Here is an 8,946-nt window from a genome sequence, read left to right on the forward strand (position 1 = left end):
AGTAATACATAACAAAGCAGGGCAATGACTTTACAACAGCCTTTGTTTTCCAGTTTACCTCAGGGTGTGGAGTTGACTTTTGGTGTCTCTCCCATACATCTGGAGTTTTCAGTTTCTAAACTGACAGCAGTTTAGTGTATACGTTGGTCACTGAGACCTGCTTCATATTAACTCTCCAAGCCTCAACACCATGTGATCATTGTTATATTCTGATTGGCCTAGTTGAACCAAGGCTTATTTCTAATTGGTTTAAGAGATGGCTGATCCATGTCTACCTTCCCTTGGATGCCTGTTAATATTAGGACCATCTTTCTCTATTTTGTGACTCCTTTGGTGAGAGAAAAGGTGTTTTTTTGTGATATCATCTGTGCCTATTTGTTTAGGATAGGGAAGTCCTAAGGCCCCCTTTAAGACCAAGGTTTGTGGAGCAATTGCTGCACTTTTAAAAGTAAGTTTACTTGAACTCATTGCGAGTTGTGTTAACACTGTTGCTTTGCAAGATGGCATAGCATTGGTGCATCTACAGAGTGAGATTGGTAGCTGATTGGTTTGTGCAATTGTGGATGCCTAATGTCATCGTTTCTCTGGTTCTTGGGAAGCTTGTGAATGTAAACAATATGGGGAAAAGTTTTTTCAGACTGGAAGGAGCAGGTTCTCTCTGTGTATCGCTCTGTAGTGAAAAATGACAGAAGCCTGCAGAAAGCCTGTTTTCCCTCCCACCAGTTGCTATAAGCTGATGCCTTTAACCAATAACCACAAGTCTTTGTAATTAGTGTACCAATCACCCTGTGCCTGCTGCAAAGAAGTGAAAGAATCTAGAGAATGGAGACTGAAGAACTGAATATCTTGGGAAGCAAGAGCAGAATCTAATCAAATCGTGTGGGCTGGTGCAATTGAACTGTTTCCCCAGTTGTTTTCACCACCTGCACTGATAACACAGATTTTTCTTTGTATTGTACATAGATAAAGCTAAAATCAATAGCATTCTACATTCTAAGGGGTATGGGGATAATGCAGGAGAGTAAAGTAGATTTTGAAGTTTGTTATTGAATGATGGAGCAGGCTTGTGAGATTTCCTGTGGCACAAGCCATGCATTCCTGATGACGGAGTAAGCCCGAAACATCGATTCTCCTGCTCCTTGGATGCTGCCTGACCAGCTGCACTTTTCCAGTGCCACACTCTTGACTCTGATCTCCAGCATCTGCAGTCCTCACTTTCTTCCTGTTTGAGATTGTCCCCAAGGATACCACTTCAGTCTGCCTGCTTGCACTGTGTCCCATGCAAGTTGCCTGGAGATTACACATAGACTAGATGGTGTTGGTCGTGTCACCACAATTCACTGAGTCTGAGTTACTGTGGCAACTTGCTCTTTTACAGGCATTTTGTTCGGAGTTATGGATCATAATGGTAGAGACATCAACTGTCTTTCCAATACACAGTTGACCCAAAATCACTGGCAGTGTTACTGTTTGTCCCTGGCTTGTTAGAGACTGATACTCAACTTGTTTGCATCTTTGAAGGCACGGGTCACAGTCCAGGACCTGATGGTTGTGAACCTGGAGTTTCTGGGTCAGAGGCAAAACGCTACTTACTGCATCACAAGATCTCTCAGGCCAAGATGCGGCATGGTGGCTCAGTGGTTAACACTGCTGCCTCACAGTTCCAGGGACTCGGGCAACTGTCTGTGTGGAGTTTGCACGTTCTCTCAGTGTCTGCGTGGGTTTCCTCCAGGTGCTCTGGTTTCCTCCCACAATCCAAATATGTGCAGGTTACGCACATTAGTTGGGGGAAATGTCGAGTAACAGGGTGGGGGAATGGGTCCAGGTGGGTTACTCTTTGGAGGGTCTTGTAGGGCTGAAGGGCCTGTTTCTACATTGTAGGGATTCTATGAAGATATTGTATGGTAAGAGATCTGTGTTAGCATTCAAGTGACTGATTCCAAAGATCTAGCCATAACTAGCAGTAAGCTTTAACAATCGGTTTATAACTTAGACAATGAACGTTTGATATACTTTTTCTGCTCACAAGCTCTTTACACCTACAGTACTGTCAAACCCACTGAGCAGTAAAACTCAAAAGATTAGTAATGAAAAAAAGAGTAGGAGCAGACCCCTTGAAGACACCTGTTCATCATTTACATCAACCCAACTTTACCATTATCTCACCTTTCCTAATTCCCTATGCTTTATGGTTACATTCAGCTCTGCCTTGAATATATTCACCAAATGAAAATATAAGCACCACCGCAGTTAGGCAATAGTTTGGGGATAAAGAAAAAGGGAAAAAAACAAATAGAAGCAGGAGATGATTAGCTCCTCAGTTCAGGGGACTGACCTTGAGATGGCTGGGCCACAGCCAGAATACTGTGCACGAGTAAATAAAGGGTGACTTGGTGATGGGATACCAGCTGCTTTGCAGTTATATATAAAAAAGATAAAATTAAACAATATATGTATTCACCAAATGACATTCACTGGCCAGTGGGACAAAGAATTTCACAGGTCCTCAATCTCCTGACTGGAGAAACTTTTTTTATTTCAAAATAAAAACCTTATTCATAAAATTATTTGGATCTCTTTACAATTGGTCATGCCATTCTTGTGCACACATTACATTGCTTTACATACAGATATCAAAATTTATTTTTCCGATATACAAGTCTGTATATTGACTATCCAACTGTTCTGCTGAGGCCTCAGAGGAGCCCAAATGACTGGGTGGGCCCCTGTTCTTTGGCAGGCAGACATTACACGGTGGTCTTTCCCTGCTGCGCCTTGGCGGCAGCTGCCCCAAGCTTTAGCACGTCCTTTAACACGTAGTCCTGGACCTTGGAATGTGCCAGTCTGCAACACTCAGTCGGGGTCAACTCCTTCAGCTGGAAGATCAACAGGTTTCGAACCGCCCAGAGAGCGTCCTTCACCGAGTTGATGATCCTCCAGGCACAGTTGATGTTCGTCTCGGTGTGCGTCCCGGGGAACAGATCGTAGAGCACGGAGTCCCGCGTCACGGCGCTGCTCGGGACGTACCTCGACAAACACCACTGCATTCCTCTCCAGACTGCTTCTGCGTAGGCACATTCCAGAAGGAGGTGTGTGACAGTCTCGTTTACCCCCCACAGCCACGGCAGAGAGTCCAAGCGTGCATAAAGGATCTCACAGGCAGAGCCCTTCTCACCACCAGCCAAGCCATGTCTTGGTGCTTGTTGGAAAGTTCTGGTGATAAGGAATTCTGCCAAATGGCTTTGACAGTCTGCTCAGTGAACTGCTTGATAGGATCCACCCTCTCCTTTTCCCAAAAGGTCTCAAGGACACTATGTGCTGACCACTTCCTGATGGACTTGTGGTCAAAGGCGTTTTTTCTTCATAAATTTCTCCACGAAGGACAGGTGATATGGAACGGTCCAACTACTTGGAGTGTTCTGCGGCAGTGAAGCCCAGTCTCCTTCTCTCAGTACTAAGTGGCCATCCTGTTTATTGCAGTAGATGGAATCAATGTAACCCAGCCCAATTCACATACACATTTACAATGTGTGACCAGAAATCCTGAGCCAATCCATACTAATGATGTTGAATTGGATTGGACAAGGTCAAAAATCACATGACACCAGGTTACAGACCAATGAGTTTCCTCCTTTATAGTGATAACACCTTAAGTTGTCTCAATGCAGTGACTTGAAAAATGTTCTGTGAGTTGTAGATTAATCAATCAAAACCTGCACCTCCATTCTGATTAAAGACTTAAGAGCCATCTTAAAGTGTTCAATTCATTTGCATGAATTGTATGACCCTTTTGATCTTTTCCTTATTAATTCTGTGTCTAGGGTCTTCCTCTCTAACATCTGATGAAGAAGCAGTGCTCTCAAGTAAACCTGTTGGGCGATAAGCTCAAAAAATCACACAAAACTAGGTTATCAATATTAACTTGATAACATGCACAAGTCCTACAGTATGGAAACAGGCCCTTTGGCCCAACAAGTCCACACTGACCCTCTGAAGAGTAACCCACCCAGACCCCTATCCTATATTTACCCCTGACTAATGTGCCTAGCACTCGGGGCAATTTAGCATAGCCAATTCAACTGGCCTGCACATCTTTGGATTGTGGGAGGAAACCCACCCAGACTCAGGGAGAATGTGCAAACTCCACACAGACAGCCACCCAAGGTGGGAATTGAACCCAGGTCCCTGGTGCTGTGAGGCAGCAGCGCTAACCACTGAGCCACCACACTGCCCCATGCACAACCTAAATCAATGGGTGACTGATTAGGACATGTAAATAGTTTAACCCCTCTAATTATGGCTGTTCTTTTACTGATATATTAAATCAGGGGTCAGTTAGCTCAGTTGGCTGAGCTGGTCTGTGATGCAAGGAGGTGCCAACAGCATGGATTCAATGCCTGCACAGGCTGAGGTTATTATGCAGGTCTCCCTTTCTCAACCTCTTCCCTCACCTGAGGTGGGATAGCCCTTGGGTTAAACCACCACCAGTTGTCTCTCTTTAATGGGACAGCAGCCCATTGTCTTGTAGAACTATGGCGGTTTAGCCTTTAGTTTTAAATGTTGGTTAATAAATCCGCTCTTAGTCCCTGTACATCATCTCATCCTCTTGATGGATACAACTCAATGAACTATCAAGGAACCAAATGTATATTATAAATCATTTCCTGCAATGTTACTTTTGCCTTGTTACTGGCACTTGACCAGTCTTGTTATTCTCGTTTTGTTACTCTTACACTCTGCTGTTCTTAGACTGTCACTTGGCCACATATTACTCTCGTTTTGAGACAGGTTGGTTACTCAATTTCTCTTTCTTTGTTCCTCAACCTTTTAATTCTCACTTTGAGTTACTCTTCTTTTATAACTCCTCTTATTCCTCTCTCACTTTGTTGCTCTCCCTGTCACACCTTATTACTTTCAACATGCCTCTTTGAAGTTGTCAACTCACTGTTTTCTGTTAATCTTCCCTCTGTTAGCTGCTCTCATCATCTCTCTTCCTTTTCCCCATCTCTGCGTTCCTCGGGTCCTATCCCACTTCCTTTGCTACTCGCGGAGACTCTTAGTTACCCCTCCCCTTCTTTTGTCAGCCTAACCTTGTACTTCCTTATTGGTTCAGTTCCTTTAGCCCACTCAGCAGCTGGAGCTGGAGCTCCCCTGTCTCTGGATCAGGAGTACCCAGGTTAGTGTGAGCCGCTAAATCCCACGGAGCCGCAACCCACCGTGGATTCAACCCCAGGGATAGAGTATATCCCTGTGACCCGGCTTTGCACCGCGATCTGTTCCAGTGTGCACGGCCAATAGAAGTGCAAGGGTGATAGCAATGTGTGCAGATAGTGACTGGGACTGGGGTGGGTGGGGAGGCGTAAGGGATAGGCTGGGTTCCACAAAGAGCAATATATTTCCCTCCTGGGTACCTGAATATGTCAAACTTTACAAGCCTCAGAGGAAACTGGTACCGGTAACATCCCAGAGGACTTGACGGGTGTGTTGTAGACAACAGACTTATGGCACAGGAGGGAACAATCACAGGAACAAGGCCTTTTGGCCCACCAAACCTGTGCTGACACATGATGTCTGTCTAAATGAAAAACCTTTTGCTCTACTCTGTATCACACTGTTCGCTGCCTGTTTGTATATCTGTCAGGATGCCTCTTGAATATTGCTGTAATGTCTGCCTGCACCACCTTCTCTGGCAGCACATTCCAGGCACTTTGCAACCTCTGTCTCTAAAAAAAAACCTCTCACATCCCCTTTAAACGTAACCCCTTTTATCTTAAACTTTCATCCCCTAGTCATAGAGATGTACAGCACAGAAACAGACCCTTTGGTCCAACTCGTCCATGCCAACCAGATATCCTAACTTAATCTAGTCCCATTTGCCAGCACTTGGTCGATATCCCTCAAAAACCCTTCCTATTCATATATCCATCCAGATGCCTTGTCTACCCTGGAAAAAAGACTCTGACTATTCATTCTATCCATGCCTCTCATAATTTTGTAAATCTCTATCAGGTCACCCCTCATCCTTCAACTTTCAAGTAAAAACAAACCAAATTTGTTCAATCTCCCCTCATAGCTAAAACCCTACAAACCAGTAAACAGTAAACTATTTCTGTACCCTCTCCAAAGCCTCCACATCTTTCTGGTATTGCGGTGATCAGAACTGTACACAATATTCCAAACGAAAACTGAAATAAATTGTAAACAAAACCTGAAATTGCTGGAAAAGCTCAGTGTGTCTGACAACATCCATGCAGAGAAATCAGAGTTAACATTTCAGGTCAAGTGACCCTTCCTCAGAGGATTACTCAACCCAAAATGTTAACTCTGATTTAGAACATAGAACATAGAACATAGAACATAGAACAATACAGCATAGAACAGGCCCTTCGGCCCACAATGTTGTGCCGAACTTCTATCCTAGATTAAGCACCCATCCATGTACCTATCCAAATGCCGCTTAAAGGTCGCCAATGATTGACTCTACCACTCCCAAGGGCAGCGCATTCCATGCCCCCACCACTCTCTGGGTAAAGAACCCACCCCTGACATCTCCCCTATACCTTCCACCCTTCACCTTAAATTTATGTCCCCTTGTAACACTCTGTTGTACCCGGGGAAAAAGTTTCTGACTGTCTACTCTATCTATTCCTCTGGTCATCTTATAAACCTCTATCAAGTCACCCCTCATCCTTCGCCGTTCCAACGAGAAAAGGCCGAGAACTCTCAACCTATCCTCGTACGACCTACTCTCCATTCCAGGCAACATCCTGGTAAATCTTCTCTGCACCCTCTCCAAAGCTTCCACATCTTTCCTAAAGTGAGGCGACCAGAACTGCACACAGTACTCCAAATGTGGCCTAACCAAAGTCCTGCAACATCACTTCACGACTCTTGAATTCAATCCCTCTGCTAATGAACGCTAATACACCATAGGCCTTCTTACAAACTCTATCCACCTGAGTGGCAACTTTCAAAGATCTATGTACATAGACCCCAAGATCCCTCTGTTCCTCCACCTGACTAAGAACTCTACCATTAACCCTGTATTCCGCATTCTTATTTGTTCTTCCAAAATGGACAACCTCACACTTTGGAAGGGTTGAACTCCATCTGCCACTCCTCTGCCCAGCTCTGCATCATATCTAAGTCCCTTTGCAAATGCCCTCCTCACTGTCCACAACTCCACCTATCTTCGTATCATCTGCGAATTTACTGACCCACCCTTTGACTCCCTCATCCAAGTCATTAATAAAAATTACAAACAGCAGAGGACCCAGAACTGATCCCTGCGGAACTCCACTTGTAACTGGGCTCCAGGCTGAATATTGACCATCTACCACCACTCTCTGACTTCGACCGGTTAGCCAGTTTTCTATCCAATTGGCCAAATTTCCCTCTATCCCATGCCTCCTGACTTTCCGCATAAGCCTACCATGGGGAACCTTATCAAATGCCTTACTAAAATCCATGTACACTACATCCACTGCTCTACCCTCATCCACATGCTTGGTCACCACCTCGAAGAATTCAATAAGACTTGTAAGGCAAGACCTACCCTTCACAAATCCGTGCTGGCTGTCCCTAATCAAGCAGTGTCTTTCCAGATACTCGTAAATCCTATCCCTCAGTACCCTTTCCATTACTTTGCCTACCACAGAAGTAAGACTAACTGGCCTGTAATTCCCGGGGTTATCCCTATTCCCTTTTTTGAACAGGGGCACAACATTCGCTACTCTCCAGTCCCCTGGTACCACCCCCGTTGACAGTGAAGACGAGAAGATCATTGCCAACGGTACTGCAATTTCCTCTCTTGCTTCCCACATAATCCTAGGATATATCCCGTCAGGCCCGGGGGACTTGTCTATCCTCAAGTTGTTCAAAATGTCCAACACATCTTCCTTCCTAACAAGTATCTCTTCTAGCTTACCAGTCCGTTTCACACTCTCCTCTTCAACAATACGGTCCCTCTCGTTCGTAAATACTGAAGAGAAGTACTTGTTCAAGACCTCTCTTATCTCTTCCGACTCAATACACAATCTCCCACTACTGTCCTTGATCGGACCTACCCTCGTTCTCGTCATTCTCAGGTTTCTCACATACGCATAAAATGCCTTGGGGTTATCCTTGATCCTATCCGCCAAGGATTTTTCATGCCCTCTCTTAGCTCTCCTAATCTCTTTCTTCAGATCCCTTCTGGCTATCCTGTATCCCTCCACTGCTCTGTCTGAACCCTGTTTCCTCAACCTTATGTAAGCCTCCTTCTTCCTCTTTACTAGACATTCAACCTCCCTCGTCAACCAAGGCTCCCTCACACGACCATTTCTTTCCTGCCTGATAGGTACATACATATCAAGGACACGTCGTATCTGCTCCTTGAAAAAGTTCCACATTTCCACCACATCCTTCCCTGACAGCCTATGCTCCCAACGTATGCTCCTCAAATCCTGTCTTACAGCATTGTAATTTCCCTTCCCCCAATTGTAAAATCTACCTTGTTGTGCGCACCTATCTCTCTCCATAACCAAGGTGAAAGTCACAGAATTGTGGTCACCATCACCAAAATGTTCACCCACTAACAAGCCCATCACTTGTCCCGGTTCATTACCGAGTACCAAATCCAATATGGCCTCCCCTCTGGTTGGACAATCTACATACTGAGTTAGAAAAGCTTCCTGGATACACTGCACAAACACCGCCCCATCCAATCTACTTGATCTAAAGAGCTTCCAATCAATATTTGGGAAGTTGAAGTCGCCCATGACTACGACCCTGTGGCTTCTGCACCTTTCCAAAATCTGTTTCCCAATCTGTTTCTCCACATCTCTGCTGCTATTGGGGGGCCTATAGTAAACACCCAACAAGGTGACTGCACCTTTCCTATTTCTGACTTCAGCCCATACTACCTCCAGAGGCAGATCCCCCTCAAACTTCCTTTCTGCAGCCGTT

Source organism: Chiloscyllium punctatum, chromosome 20, assembly GCF_047496795.1.
Source record: "Chiloscyllium punctatum isolate Juve2018m chromosome 20, sChiPun1.3, whole genome shotgun sequence".
Classification (NCBI taxonomy): domain Eukaryota; kingdom Metazoa; phylum Chordata; class Chondrichthyes; order Orectolobiformes; family Hemiscylliidae; genus Chiloscyllium; species Chiloscyllium punctatum.